The sequence below is a fragment of the Berghia stephanieae genome, chromosome 9, assembly GCF_034508935.2.
Source record: "Berghia stephanieae isolate SIO BIC M18660-M18661 chromosome 9, UCSD_Bste_1.3, whole genome shotgun sequence".
In the NCBI taxonomy this organism is placed as follows: Eukaryota; Metazoa; Mollusca; class Gastropoda; order Nudibranchia; family Aeolidiidae; genus Berghia; species Berghia stephanieae.
The window spans coordinates 34,057,617-34,071,795 of NC_088368.1; the positions used below are offsets into that span (position 1 = coordinate 34,057,617).

At 34.9% G+C, this 14,179-nt stretch overlaps 1 protein-coding gene across 5 annotated transcripts in view; it reads left to right on the forward strand.

The window, feature by feature from the left end:
- The first annotated feature begins 6,247 nt into the window (after nt 1-6,247).
- The window catches only part of LOC144980099 (sodium/glucose cotransporter 1-like), a 42,621-nt gene continuing 34,689 nt past the window's right edge, over nt 6,248-14,179 (forward strand). Inside the window, exons 1-2 of one of the 5 annotated variants that reach the window (XM_078927617.1) lie at nt 6,320-6,396; nt 9,492-9,621. The gene's annotated coding sequence lies outside the window, so the exon portion shown is untranslated. Of the gene's footprint in view, nt 6,397-9,491; nt 9,622-10,082; nt 10,148-10,395; nt 10,475-14,179 lie in introns of those variants that run through there. The other 4 variants (XM_078927616.1, XM_078927620.1, XM_078927618.1 and 1 more) reach the window with 4 other exon arrangements.

Here is a 14,179-nt window from a genome sequence, read left to right on the forward strand (position 1 = left end):
TAATAATAATATTAATAATAATAATAATAATAATAATAATAATAATAATAATAATAATAATAATAATATAATAATAATAATAATAATAATAATAATAATAATAATAATAATAATAATAATAATAATAATAATAATAATATTAATAATATAATAATAATAATAATAATAATAATAATAATAATAATAATAATAATAATAATAATAATATATAATAATAATAATAATAATAATAATAATAATAATAATAATAATAATAATGATAAACAAAAAAATAAACTCTATGATTTATATAGGGCAATTTCCACTAACCGTCCTCAAAGCGTTTCACAAGGGGTCCCCAGCCAACAGTAACACTAAACATGTAGGACGAGACAAGAAGCCTGTTAGGCGATACTCCATTTTTTTTTTCCAACAAAGACAACACTGTTCACGGCCAGGTATTCATTTTAAACCTGAGTACGATGAGAGAATGTGAGCAAGGACTCAACTATGTGTCGCTCAGAGCGGGATTCGAACCCTGGACCTTCCGATCCGAAGGCGAGTGTCAAACCACTTGTCCACATCGCCGGACAAAGAGCTGAGTCAACTCCATTCAAAAGCCTACATAGAACTAAATACCTACAACTTTATTGAAACTGAAAAAAAAATGATAATAAACACTGGCGAAATAAAAATAAATACAATAAAATTCCCTTTATTCGTCCCATAGGGGAAATTTGTCTCTAGGGTCTAGTCCAAGGGAAGACTGGAATAACTCAGGCGTCAGCCGCAGTGCAGCGCCGCAGCGCAATTTGAGCTAGGGCAAAGCGTCTTGTACAAAATTGATATGAGTAAGAAATTTCCAATATCAAAATCATACTAAGAATCTGAATATTTATTGTCAGTAAGAAGACATTGGTTGACGACATATTATACATCTTCATGTTGTGACTATCTGCCATAATATATACTGACCTTCGAGTTAGAGAGCATTTGTCAAAACGTTTTTACACAGTAATATACGGAATTTCATTTCAAAACTTTACGAGACAAACAAGCATTTCAAAATCATCCAACAACAACGACAACGACAAAGACAACAACCACAACAAAATAAATAGTGAATGAAGTTCAGGATTTGGAAGGCTGATTATTTTTGAAACCATGTCTTGAAGATGGCATGGGTTAACGTCAATCAACTATTTGTTGGAGTTTCTTGACATCAAGGAACTTCAGATCTTCATAGCTTCAAGTTTTTAGGTCTTCGGGTCTTCAGCTCTTCAGGTCTTCAGCTCTTCAGGTCTTCAGATCTTCATCTCTTCAGGTCTTCAGATCTTCAAGTCTTCAGATCTTCAGTTCTTCAGGTCTTCTGGTCTTTAAGTCTTCAGCTCTTCAAGTCTTCAGGTCTTCAGGTCTTCAGATCTTCAGCTCTTCAAGTCTTCAGGTCTTCAGGTCTTCTGGTCCTCTTGGTCTTCTGGTCTTCTGGTCTTCAGCTCTTCAAGTCTTCAGGTCTTCAGATCTTCAACTCTTCAAGTCTTCAGATCTTCAGTTCTTCAGGTCTTCTGGTCTTCTGGTCTTCAGCTCTTCAAGTCTTCCTTCAGGTTTCATATCTTCAGCTCTTCAAGTCTTAAAAACCGTCTGACCCAACACCGAAAAATCGCAAATCCGTCGTGAAACAAACCAACATTAGATAAAGTACTCGCTGGATTCTAGCACGCTCTCGGGAGAATCTAGAAAGCGTGCTAAAATCCGATTTTATTGGGGCTTTTTTTTGGAGTAATTGTTTAAAGGTCGGTTGTCTGATGTAAAGCATTTAGGTTAATTAGGCCTATTTTTTTCTAGAGGGAGAGGGGTGGGAGATCGTTCTGAATATTTGACTATTATTTTATAATCGGTATTGTGTTGGGTTGAATCAGATACACAAAATAATGGGAGCGATCTATATTCGTGTTTTAGTCCAACCGAGTCAATCACGTGATTTGGAGCTGTCCAACGATTGGACATTTCTGAACAAATGCAAACACGCTGCTTTGTCTATGAAAGTTGTAAACATACCCATGTGTCAAGCTGAACACAATGACCAATCGTAATGTTAGATAGTTCAAACTGAGCACTTTTCACTATGTAGGTCACTTGGAGCATATTTTGCAATATGACCAATGACCTCGAGCACATGGAAAGTTAATATAGATCATGCCCATTGAATTTAACCAGTTAACTGTCGTACTATGGAAAGGAACGCGTTTCAGAATTTGGCCAGAAAACTCGTCCTTCAAATATTGATCGATTTAAACTACCCTCATCTTGGTAAAAATATCTGGCGAGGTCCCAGGTTTAAGAGTTTGCCAAGATAAGGGTAATTTTAATCGATCAATATTTGAAGGACGAGTTTTCTGGCCATTTTTTAAGTGCACGACATTTTTCATTGATTTAATAAATACATCGAATACATAGCCAAGATTATGCTAGTGTAATTCTCAAATTTTGATGTCATTTGTAGATCTCCCATATTGCTTATGTTGGTGCGTTATATCCGGCTGGTGGATGTTTTGAGTATTTTGCATAAACGCAATTGTATATGCCTGTCAGATGAGATGATGGACACTCACATCCTTTATTTGTTCACGATTTTTGAACCATGAAAGTAATAATGACATGTGTTGAAGTTCTTAACAATCTAAACAGTTTTGCCCGCTAAACAATCGTAACCAACACACAAAACTATGTTAAACCTCAGGAGGACTTTAGCGGTATAGCTGCTCTTGGTTAAACCCTTTTTATAATACTCAATGGAGAGAGAATTTGTTGAGAATTGACACACTCTCTCTCTGGCTATCTTAAAACAACCACAACAACAAATAATTAATAATTAATAACAATAAAACAATAATAATAATATAATAATAATATATAATAATAATAAATAATAATAATATAAATAATAATAATAATAATAAATAATAATAATATAATAATATATAATAATAATAATAATAATAATAATAATAATAATAATAATATATAATGATATAATAATATAATAATAATAATAATATAATATAATAATAATAATAATAATAATAATGATATAATAATAATAATAATAATGATGAATGAATAATAATAATATAATAATAATAAATAATAATAATAATAATAATAATAATAATAATAATAATAATAATAATAATAATATAATAATAATATAATAATAATAATATAATAATAATAATAATAATAATAATAATAATAATATAATAATAATAAACAACAAAAAATAAACTCTATAATTTATATAGGGCAATTTCCACTAACCGTGCTCAACGCGTTTTACAAGGGGTCCCCAGCCAACAGTAACACTAAACATGTAGGACGAGACAAGAAGCCTGTTAGGAGATATTCCAATTTATTTTTCCAACAAAGACAACATTGTTCACGGCCAGGTATTCATTTTACACCTGAGTACGATGAGAGAATGTGAGCAAGGACTCAACTATGCGTCGCTCAGAGCGGGATTCGAACCCTGGACCTTCCGAACCGAAGGCGAGTGTCAAACCACTTGTCCACATCGCCGGACAAAGAGCTGAGTCAACTCCATTCAAAAGCCTACATAGAACTAAATACCTATAACTTTATTGAAACTGAAAAAAAAAAATGATAATAAAAACTGGCGAAATAAAAATAAATACAATAAAATTCCCTTTATTCATCCCATAGGGGAAATTTGTCTATAGGGTCTAGTCCAAGGGAAGACTGGAATAACTCAGGCGTCAGCCGCAGTGCAGCGCCGCAGCGCAATTTGAGCTAGGGCGAAGCGTCTTGTACAAAATTGATATGAGTAAGAAGTTTCCAATATCAAAATCATACTAAGAATCTGAATATTTATTGTCAGTAAGAAGACATTGGTCGACGACATATTATACATCTTCATGTTGTGACTATCTGCCATAATATATACTGACCTTCGAGTTAGAGAGCATTTGTCAAAACGTTTTTACACAGTAATATACGGAATTTCATTTCAAAACTTTACGAGACAAACAAGCATTTCAAAATCATCCAACAACAACGACAACGACAAAGACAACAACCACAACAAAATAAATAGTGAATGAAGTTCAGGATTTGGAAGGCTGATTATTTTTGAAACCATGTCTTGAAGATGGTATGGATTAACGTCAATCAACTATTTGTTGGAGTTTCTTGACATCAAGGAACTTCAGATCTTCATAGCTTCAAGTTTTTAGGTCTTCGGGTCTTCAGCTCTTCAGGTCTTCAGGTCTTCAGCTCTTCAGGTCTTCAGATAACATAACATATAACATAACATGTGGTATAGGGCAAATAAATAGGATAAGATCCTTTGAATGCCCTTAATATTAATTAGTAATGCCATAAATCTATTCATTAAATATTACAATAACGATACACGTGGTAAAGATAGTATTTCAACTTAAATGTACTCATGTGGTGTACAAACATATATCTTTAACCGTGACATGCAAAGCGCACACACAACCACACACACACACACACACACACACACACATACACACAGATCTTCATCTCTTCAGGTCTTCAGATCTTCAAGTCTTCAGATCTTCAGTTCTTCAGGTCTTCTGGTCTTCAAGTCTTCAGCTCTTCAAGTCTTCCTTCAGGTCTTCAGATCTTCAACTCTTCAAGTCTTCAGATCTTCAGTTCTTCAGGTCTTCTGGTCTTCTGGTCTTCAGCTTTTCAAGTCTTCCTTCAGGTCTTCAGATCTTCAGCTCTTCAAGTCTTAAAAACCGTATGGCCCAACACCGAAAAATCGCAAATCCGTCGTGAAACAAACCAACATTAGATAAAGTACTCGCTGGATTCTAGCACGCTCTCGGGAGAATCTAGAAAGCGTGCTAAAATCCGATTTTATTGGGGCTTTTTTTTTTTTTGGTAATTGTTTAAAGGTCGGTTGTCTGATGTAAAGCATTTAGGTTAATTAACGTTAATTAGGCCTATTTTTTTTCTAGAGGGAGAGGGGTGGGAGATCGTTCTGACTATTTTTCTCGTCGAAATGTACTTGTGATGCTTAAAATTGAATTATTATTTTTATTTAACTTAAGAAAATTAAACGTGAACCTCTTAATTCAGATCAATTAACGTTAAACTCATTTTCTGTAGATATAAGTAGGTATAAAAGTAAAAGCGCAACTGTCGTCTATTTGGGTGTTCCCATACGTTTCACATCAACCCGTTATCATATTATCTACAACGATGGAGAATTTAGAGAGAAATGACAGACCAGTCAGCAGCGATCCGATTTAGCACGCTTTCAAGATTCTCCCGAGAGCGTGCTAGAATCCGAGGGTGCCGAAATCCGATGCTAATGGGAGGTATCCAATACATTCGATCACCACAAGCTTCTATGTGTCGGCTGTCAGATTCGTGTTTAGTGCCCTTTTGAATGTTTCTGTATTTCTAATATCAGTAATTTCATGTGGAAATGCAGTCCATTAGCGAATGGTCATTGGTTGGCGTGGGAGAATAGGGATGGGAACGGAATTTATGTGTAATGGTTTTTGTAAGTGATCGTATCTCTTTCGATGCGTTGTTTCCTCTTGTATTGTATTTGTTTAATGGTCTTTTTTATGTAGTCTGGGATTTGTATCGCTGCTGACTGATCCGTCATTTCTCTCTAAATTCTCCGTCGTCGTAGATAATAATATTATTGATAACGGATTGATGTGAAACGTATGGGAACACCCAAATAGACAGACGACAGTTGCGCTTTTACTTTTATATCTACTTTTATCTACAGAAAATGAGTTTATCGTTAATTGGTCTGAATTAGCTGGTTCACGTTAAATAAAAATAATAATTCAATTTTAAGCATCACAAGTACATTTCGACGAGAAAAATAATCAGAACGATCTCCCACCCCTCTCCCTCTAGAAAAAAAAAATAGGCCTAATTAACCTAAATTAACCTAAATGCTTTACATCGTCTGACAACCGACCTTTAAACAATTACAAAAAAAAAAAAAAAAAATACAAATCGACAATGTTTAGGTGGGGGTGGGGGGGGGGGGTGAGGTTTGAAAATAAAAAAAAAGAAGAAAGAAAACAATACGAATTTTGAATTGAGTTTTAAGAGAGTCTAAGAAGCAATGAACACTGGCACAACGTTAAATTCTGATTCTCCTGCTATTCAAAGGTGATTATCACTTAATAAGAGTGAGAGACGTACGACATTACATGCGATCCTCGGCTTTACGTGTTCGATATCTTGCGTCGACGAGTCGATGGAGTGACACAGTGACGAGTGGCAAAAAAGTGGGCTGCTGCCATACTGCGAAAAATGCGAAACTGAGTCTGAATTCTGAATCTGAGACAGAAAACGAGAACGTACTTGGATTTGATTCAAGAAATAAAAATACGTTAAAAGGTAATTGAGCATTCCATAGAAGCAATTCAACGTAACAGTTACATATCTTTCAATTATATATACAGTGTCTGTTAACAAGAATTGTAATATGAAACGTGCTACTGACAGGTTTAGTAAGCGCCTCATTAGACAGATTGCGCATCAGGGCGCTAACGGGGCCGATTAGAGATAGGCGACGATTGGGATTGTTTGGAAGCTTTAACCCTTTGCCCACTAGTCATTATGACATCCGAAATGCTATCGCCTTCTACATCTACGCCAGAACAGAAATAGAGGGTGGAGCCTACCATGATATAACATTTTATGGAGCCCTAATTTCGTCATATCAGTTCTGTCCACTGACAGGTGGGTGGATATCGCTTTCCAGAACTTGTGTCCTTATATGAAATTCTGAGTTTTTGACCAATCAACGATTGTTCTTTTGATAGCTCGCTTGTCAAAATGAGTCAGCTCAACCATTGATTTATGAACAGGCATCACAGGCGGTATATGTTGTGTAACTTCAAAGACCACGATTGACCGAAAGCGATGAATGGAAGCCCTACTGTGGCGTGGAGAACGAGGTCTTGTATGTATAGTTACGTCATATCTCAACGCTCGTGAATTCTTAGTACGGCTGGACTCACAATCAAAACACGAAATATGTGTTTTAAACTCTTGAATCAATCGAGTTACATCAGTGCGTTCGTCTCATTGAGAAATGAAAAACGATATATAAATCAAGAACATCGACCGGAAAACAAGGAAATTATCATAAAATTATAAAATTTGAGAAAGCTGTTTTCAAAATCAAATCTATTACAAAAAAGGCTATTTCTAGACCGATTTTTATGAGACAAAGACAATTTTTCTCCACTTTTCAAGCTGATTCCAACAATGAGGTTTTCAAATTTATCGCGATAAGATTATTTGTCATTATTTTTTTTTAAGACCCAATTGACTGCTCAGGAAATGAATACGTAATCCTTGGCGGCTAGCGAGTAGGTGTTAAATTTTGCTTACCCTTTCCCACGTAGACGCACACACACACACACACACACACACCGACTTATCGTCGTCTAGCATCCTATCGTTCGGCTCGACGATTAAAAGGGGTTCGTATCGTCGCTAAAATAATTACAAAATACATATATTTAAAATATATTTATAGTAATGTGAATTAAATATTTTAATGCTCTAATATATCAAGAATGATCATTATTATGATTTATTACGGTGTGAATTGAATTAGACCTTTAAAACTGAAGTTTAATCTGACACCCTACTCGCTGTTATCATTCGAGTCTAAGTTGTAATAAGGCAACTTTGGCCAGAAGTGAAAGACATACATTGTGTGTTCAGTCTGTGTGTGTGTGTGTGTGTGTGTGTGTGTGTGTGTGTGTGTGTGCGTCTGCGTGGGAAAGGGTAAGCAAAATTTAACACCTACTCGCTAGCCGCCAAGGATTACGTATTCATTTCCTGAGCAGTCAATTGGGTATTAAAAAAATAATGACAAATAATCTTATCGCGATAAATTTGAAAACCTCATTGTTGGAATCAGCTTGAAAAGTGGAGAAAAAATTGTCTTTGTCTCATAAAAATCGGTCTAGAAATAACCTTTTTTGTAATATATTTGATTTTGAAAATAGCTTTCTCAAATTTTATAATTTTATGATAATTTCCTTATTTTCCGGTCGATGTTCTTGATTTATATATCGTTTTTCATTTCTCAATGAGACGAACGCACTGATGTAACTCGATTGATTCAAGAGTTTAAAACACAGATTTCGTGTTTTGATTGTGAGTCCAGCCGTACTAAGAATTCACGAGCGTTGAGATATGACGTAACTATACATACAAGACCTCGTTCTCCACGCCACAGTAGGGCTTCCATTCATCGCTTTCGGTCAACCGTGGTCTTTGAAGTTACACAACATATACCGCCTGTGATGCCTTTACACAAATCAAGGGCTGAGCTGACTCATGTTGACAAGCGAGCTATCAAAAGAGCAATCCGTTGATTGGTCAAAAACTCAGGATTCCATATAAGGACATAAGTTCTTGAAAGCGATATCCACCCACCTGTCAGTGGACAGAACTGATATGATGAAATTAGGGATCCATAAAATGTTATATCATGGTAGGCTCCACCCTCTATTTCTATTCTGGCGTAGATGTATAAGGCGATAGCATTTCGGATGTCATAATGACTAGTGGGCAAAGGGTTAAAGCTTCCAAACAGTCCCAATCGTCGTCTATCCCTAACGGGACCCGTTGGCGCCCTGTCGCGCAAACTCAGCATTGCCTCAAGGCCGTATCGTCAGCAGACGCCATAAAACTTTTTTTTTTCTATTAAAAGTTAACTAGCTGGGCTACCACGCTATTGTTCTCGTACAGACACTGTTTTTAAACCCGATCTTTTAAACATTTATCCACATTCCAGAATATGGAAAGTTTAGTAATGTACATAGATATAAGGGCAAGTCCTTAAAAAATTATCAAAAAAATATTTCAAGGTGTTAGTAGACAGGGTCAGGGAATTATATGATGGGAGATTTATATATGACGAATAATACTTGTTTGCACTGCAGTTGACATGGCTTTCAATCTTGTATGTATATATTATGCATTATTATATTATTATGGTTATCTTCTATATGCGTGTGTATGTGTGTGTGTGTGTGTGTGTGTGTTTGTGTGCTTTGCATGTCACGGTTAAAGATATAGATAGAATGCGCTTGGCCAAAGAGTTCACAACATTGCCATCCGGAAGTATAACGGACCAACACACAAACTCTGTGTAACCATGAACTTTTATAGTCTGGTTAATACAGTTTAGTGAGAACAACTCACAAACGCAGATGGTAAAAACAATAACAAAGGCCTGAGTGACGTCATCTGCATACTATCTATATGTTTGTACACCACATATACATGAGTACATTTAAGTTGAAATATTATCTTTACCACGTGTATCATTATTGCAATCTTTAATGAATAGATTTATGGCATTACTATTAATATTAAGGGCATTCAAAGGATCTTATCCTATTTTGCCCTATACCATATATGTTATGTTATGTTAAAATAATTCTAACTGGTGATCTTTATTGTAGGTACTTTTTACCATCCAGGATAGTTGAATTTTTAATTAGACGTCTATATATTATAAAAAACAACGGAGCTATCCTACGGTTTTCATCTCCAAAACTTAATGAATGTGGAACATATCTGGCAGAAATTAAAGTAAGTGAAGTTTTAGTGATTTTGTATTTTCTTACTGCTGTGTAATTTAGATTAAAAGTTAATTAAGGCTGTGGTTATTCAGAGATGATTCTGCTGAACAACTATAGTGAGTTATTCAAAGTCGAGTCACAATACTTATAAATAAAATAAAAGGCTGAAAATTATCTTCTTCTTCTTCTTCTTCTTCGTTCCTCTGATGGACATCTATGGCTGCAGTCCGATATCTGCTATGGTCTGTGGTAGGTCCTCAGCCTCACCATAGAGCTTTATGGTGAAAATTATCTGAAATCGAGCAATAATTCCCTTTCATTTTCACGTACTTTAAAAATTATTTATCCTTTTTTTTTTTAACAACACCCATTCTATGAGCTACAAGGGACAGCCAGAAAAGTTCGTCGAACCTCTGTTTCTACGAATACGTGAACACGGCTGGCTGTAAGACAAGAGACACAAACTGTGATGCGGCCTACTGCACAAGTATTGAAGCTATGCGCTTAGATGAAATAATCTTAATACCATCAGCCAGGTATAATGTACCAACACACACAATTATGTGTAACTTTAAACGTTTATAGTCTATAGTCTATTCCAATGCCGTGCGCACAGAATATCGCAAATTCCTCCAAATTTACAAAATGTGGTGTCATGATTTTTTGCATGCGGGCTTAGATGATAGATCGAACAGTTTTCTCACAATACCAAATTCCTTTGATCTTTTCATTGTTTGGAAAATCCAAGCATCAGTAACACACTTTATAGTCACCTGGAACAACTACAAAAGACATCTAACTTCTACGTCATGGCACAAGACCGAAGGGCTAGAGCTCAGGTGGTCGCTGGTTCGGATAAGTAAGTAAGTAAGTAAGTTCATTGTTTGGAATAAAATATGACTTTGAATGTGATAATGTGAAATGCCACTGAATCTAAACTTATTTATCACCAGATTTCATGTAATTTTTTTCACAGTATAATCTTTCATTCAAAGGAACCGCAGAGTTTTCAAATACAAGAGGAGCATAATCAAAATGACATAAATCATTAATTTGTCCTCTCCACTCTGAGTTCCTGGTTGTGGGCAATCTATTATTATTATTATTATTATTATTATTATTATTATTATTATTATTATTATTATTATTATTATTATTATTATTATTATTATTATTATTATTATTATTATAATTATTAGTATTATTTATCTTATAAGGAAAGGTTAGAATGTTTGACTTACCAAGTTTGAAATATAGAAGAATTCGTGGGGATTTAATTCAGGTTTATAGATTGGCATATGGTCTGGATAGGATAGACTATTCTGATTTTTTTTTTCATATTCTAATATTACTTTTACTAGAGGGGACAAGTTTAAGATTTTTGTCTCTAGATGCAAAACAAACATAAGACATTCGTATTGTCCAGAAATAGAACAGTTTGAAATTTGAAACAAAGAATGCAAGATCTATGGATTATTTTGAGGTGTTAGTAGACAGGGAATTATATGATGGGAGATTTATATATGACGAATAATACTTGTTTGCACTGCTGTTGACATGGATTTCAATCTTGTATGTATATATTATGCATTATTTATATTATTATGGTTATCTTCTATATGCGTGTGTGTGCCTGTATGCTTTGCATGTCACGGTTAAAAATAATATATATTTGTGCACCACATATACATGAGTACATTTAAGTTGAAATACTATCTTTACCACGTGTATCATTATTGTAATCTTTAATCAATATGTTTATGGCATTACTATTAATATTAAGGGCATTCAAGGGATTTTATCCTATTTTGCCCTATACCATATGTTATGTTAGTAATATTGCTATTCGCCGCATGCCATGAACAAGAATACAGCGCTTCGCCTCACTGGAGAAATATTCTAAATTTTCCTCATTGTGACAAATTTCTATGTTTAATCCATATTGTTTTTCTATGAATATAGAAATATTAATAGGCAGCTACGGCTTTCAACTATTAAAATGTAACAATTGTTTATATCAAGTATGTACAAAGTGTACAATTTGCTATGTCATTTTTGAACCCAGGATGGCAATGTTTGTGACTAGTGCACACGAATCTCGTGAAAAGTAAACCCCTGGTCAAGCCTGTGGGGAGTTCAGTGATCATCATCACAACATAATTCTAATAATAATAATACTATTATTGTAACCCACCCATTTGTTCACTCATCCCAGACCCTTCGTTTTTTATATACCGTAAAGACGAAAAATCCCAAAAGTATGGTACTGTAATCGGTGAAAAAAGTAAATCGGCTTAATATCACTAATAATTCTTGTGTTCGAGCCAATAGCCTTCCTCAGTCATGACGTCACTTCCCTCGTAATGACGCATAGTAACTTAGCAACTGGTTCTAAACTATCGGAACAATGGCGGCTGCCCTTATGAAATACTACTCCAATGAGCAAAAAAGTTGTCCAAAGGAGAAAAACATTATAATTCTGATCATGTTTTGATTTTTTTACATGCTGATCACATGACATGTGAAAATAGTCTAGCCAGCATGGAGAATAAATATACTAATGTGTTAAAATGGTTCGAGTCCTACCTTATCGGCCGCACACAATGAATTCAAGTAAAAGGAATAAAATCAGATATTTTTAAGGTTGACTTTGGTGTGCCCCACGGATCTGTTCTGGGTCCCATTCTACACTTTATACACACAACCATTGGGAGGTGTTATAAGTCATCACAGTGTCACGTACCATATGTACGCTGATGACACCCAGCTCTACCAATCCGCAAAACCAAGCAAAATTAAAGGTTACTGAAATCGATGGAGAACTGCATTGAAGATGTGAAGAACTGGATGGTAGCTAATAAACTGAAAATGAACGATGAGAAAACAGAATTCCTATTATGTAATCTTAAAAATAACATTTTTGAACAAGACCTTTCGATTTGTATCAATGATGTGAAAATAACGTTTTCTGAAAACGCCAGAAACCTGGGAATTTATTTCAGCAGTGACCTGTCCATGGGATATCATGCGACACAACTTTGCAAAGTACTATATTATGAAATTCGCCGTATTGGCCAACTTTTGGCATTTTAAAATCACAATTCCTTAAAGACTCTAGTGTCTGCTTTTGTTTTTACTCGTTTAGACTATTGTAATTCACTCCTATCTAATTCCCCAGGTTTCTTAATTGATAAACTGCAGCGGTTTCAAAATCAAGCTGCTAGAATAGTATTAAGAAGAAATAAGAGAGAACACACGACTCCAATGCTTTTGACTTTACACTGGCTTCCCATTAGGGCCAGGGTGCTCTTTAAAGTTAGAGTCATGTGTTTTAAATGTTTTCACGGAAGCGCCCCTGCTTATCTCGATGATCTTGTCGAACCATACGTTCCGCCCCGTGCATTGAGATCAGGTGATCATCGTCTACTTAAAGTGCCAAAAAAGGGTAAAAAACTCTCTGACAGATCCTTTAGTCACTTTGCATCGACTGTCTGGAACAATCTCCCCTATCTCTTCATGACATCCCTACTGAACTCGCTTTCAGGAAACACTTAAAAACTTATTTATTTCGAGAATTCTTAATTTATTAGTTATTTTATTTGAGCAGACGATGATCACAGGCCAGCACATATCTAGATCATATCAGAGAGGGATCAAACTGTTTGCTGCCGTGTGTATCATGAAAACTTCAAAATTTCAGTGGAATCAAGAAAAATCTTTCAAGGAACATACAGCAAACAATTGTTGTGTGACTCTTCTGCAAACCAAATTCATGTACTTGTTCTTTAGACAGTTGTCGTGCTTGCTCAGAAAAACTATCGTCTCTAGTTGTTGATGCACTGATTCAAGAAGACTATAATATTTATGTCAATTTCTTTTAATGGGGAAATAAAGCCAAGAAGGAAGAAAGAGAGGATGATGCTTAAAAAGAATTTGCAACGCAAAACGCAACTTAAGCTCTTAAGAAAACAAGAATTCATTTCAATCACACAGCATTCACATTGCACGACCTTTCAATACTTCAAAAAAACAAAATGGCGGCAGATAACCAAAACAATGGTCAGATTATTATTAGGAAATTTTAAATGTTCATTAATCTATCAAGGTTTGTTCTAGAGTTTTTAAAATGCTATTCTATATATTGACAAATTGAATAAATAATCGCCTGACAAAAGATACACTGTGAAAATACTAATTGAAAGAGATGTTAGACCGAGGAGCTTTTGGAAGGCCTCTCGATAATACTGTTGTAGGCCATTTTCACCATACGGTGATATCCTGGTATGCGATTTTCATCACATGGTTATGGTGATAATAGTATGTTTGACAATTTTTACCGTAAGATGATATCTTGGAAGGCAATTTTTACCATACAGTGATAATAGTGCGGTAGATTATTTTTACTGTATGGTGATAATAGTGTGGTAGGCTATTTCCACTGTATGGTGATATCTTGGTAGGCAATTGTCGCTTAATGGTGTATTGGAATTGTAATTTTAAAAATTTCAATGAACAGGAAAACAAAAAAGATGGGACAGTGCTTTTGATGTTTTACATAATCTATATTC